This window comes from Tupaia chinensis, unplaced genomic scaffold (genome assembly GCF_000334495.1).
Source record: "Tupaia chinensis unplaced genomic scaffold, TupChi_1.0 Scaffold000627_1, whole genome shotgun sequence".
Lineage (NCBI taxonomy): Eukaryota > Metazoa > Chordata > Mammalia > Scandentia > Tupaiidae > Tupaia > Tupaia belangeri.
In genome coordinates, this window is record NW_006160147.1 from 2,908,912 (window position 1) to 2,910,515 (window position 1,604).

Genomic DNA, 1,604 nt, shown 5'->3' on the forward strand with positions numbered 1-1,604 from the left:
TCTTTCCCTGGAGAGGGAAGGGGTAACCTTCCTGTGTTTTCTCTCATCCCAGGTGTTCGCCTCCCCAGTGTGTCAGAGCTCCACAGACTGGTGAAATGCATGTTGTGCTGTTAGCAGCAAGGCCATCTTATTTATTATAGTAGGAAGAGGCTTAGACTCCAGCCCCAGCTGTGTGACCTTGGAGACATCGCCTCACCTCTCCGAGGCTCATGATTCCTATCTGCCATTTGGGGAGATGAATATTGCTCTTCCAACTCGCAGGACTATGCTGTGGATGGGACAGGGTCTGTGACCGGTCAAGTGACTTCCCAGTACCGGGGTGGGAAGAAAAGGATGACTTTGGGGGAAGGGGATTAGTACTGGCATGCTCGTTCTGCTCGGGGTGCTGGGGGTGGGCTAGTGGTTTAGCTTTCTTCACTCCAGCTTGCATCTCAGAGTCGTCCATGTCCATGGCTGCTGTGGGAGGCAGGGTCCCTTAGGAAAGGACAGGATGGTGAAGCTGGTGCCAGGACAGGAGGAGTAGAACCTGTGCAGGTGCACACCCGAGTTCCTTGGAGGGGTGTGGAATCGGGTGTGCCTTGATGCTGTGCACACCTGGCCTCTGGAGGACTGGAGCTGGAATAGAGTCTAACCCTGGTCAGGCCACTGGGTGGAGAAGGAATAGAGTCTAACCCTGGTTAGGCCACTGGGTGGAAAAGGTGCCCTCAGACAGCACAGCTCCAGGCCTTTGGCTTCAGAGCCCTGACACACATGACCGCGTGGAGCTTGCCAACCCCCCCACCCCGCCACAAGCTCTACCCTTCGATGGCACAGAGAGGATTCCCTCTGCCCTGTGTGCTGGGCTGCAGGGCCTAGGGGTCATGAGCAGGATGGACTTGAATTTCCAAGCCTTCCCGAGCCCAAGGGGTCGCCAGATGGCAGGGTCTTCTGTCTACACTGCAGGCTGACATCAGCTCTGGGATCTCTCTGTGCTCCAGTGATGTCAGCCTAAATCTATCCCCTGGTCACTGGCTTTTTATGCCTAAGGTCGGCACCATGGCAGAGAGTGAGCAGTAGGCATCTGAGCCCAGGGCAGGTGTCTGGGGCTTCTACCCTACATGGGCCAGCGTGATTAAGGGTTCCACGGGAAGAGCGTGGTGCCACAGGGTAGAAAGGGCTTGGGCTCGGGAATCGAATCCTGGTTTGTGTCCTGGACCTGGTGCATGGACTTAGTTTGTCTATAAAGGACGCTAAAACTCTCCACCTCAGCACGGAGCATTCTCAGGACAGTGAAGCTTCTCTGTGTGATGCTACGGCATGGCCCATGGTATACCTTTGTCCAAACCCAGAGAACGTACCGCCCTGGGAGGGAACCTCATGTAGGGTTGGACGTTGGGTGATAATGACGTATTAGTGTGGGTTCATCCATGTTACCAAGGGACACTCAGGTGCCAGATGTTGGTAGTGGGGAGTGTAGGGGGACTCTCTGTACCTTCTGCTCAATTTTGTTATGAGCCTAAAACTGTTCTAAAAGGTAAAGTCTAGGGTCGGCCCCTGGCACAGTGGTTAAGGGCTACACAGAAGAAGCTGGATTCCACACGGCTGACTGAGGTTTGAAACTCGGC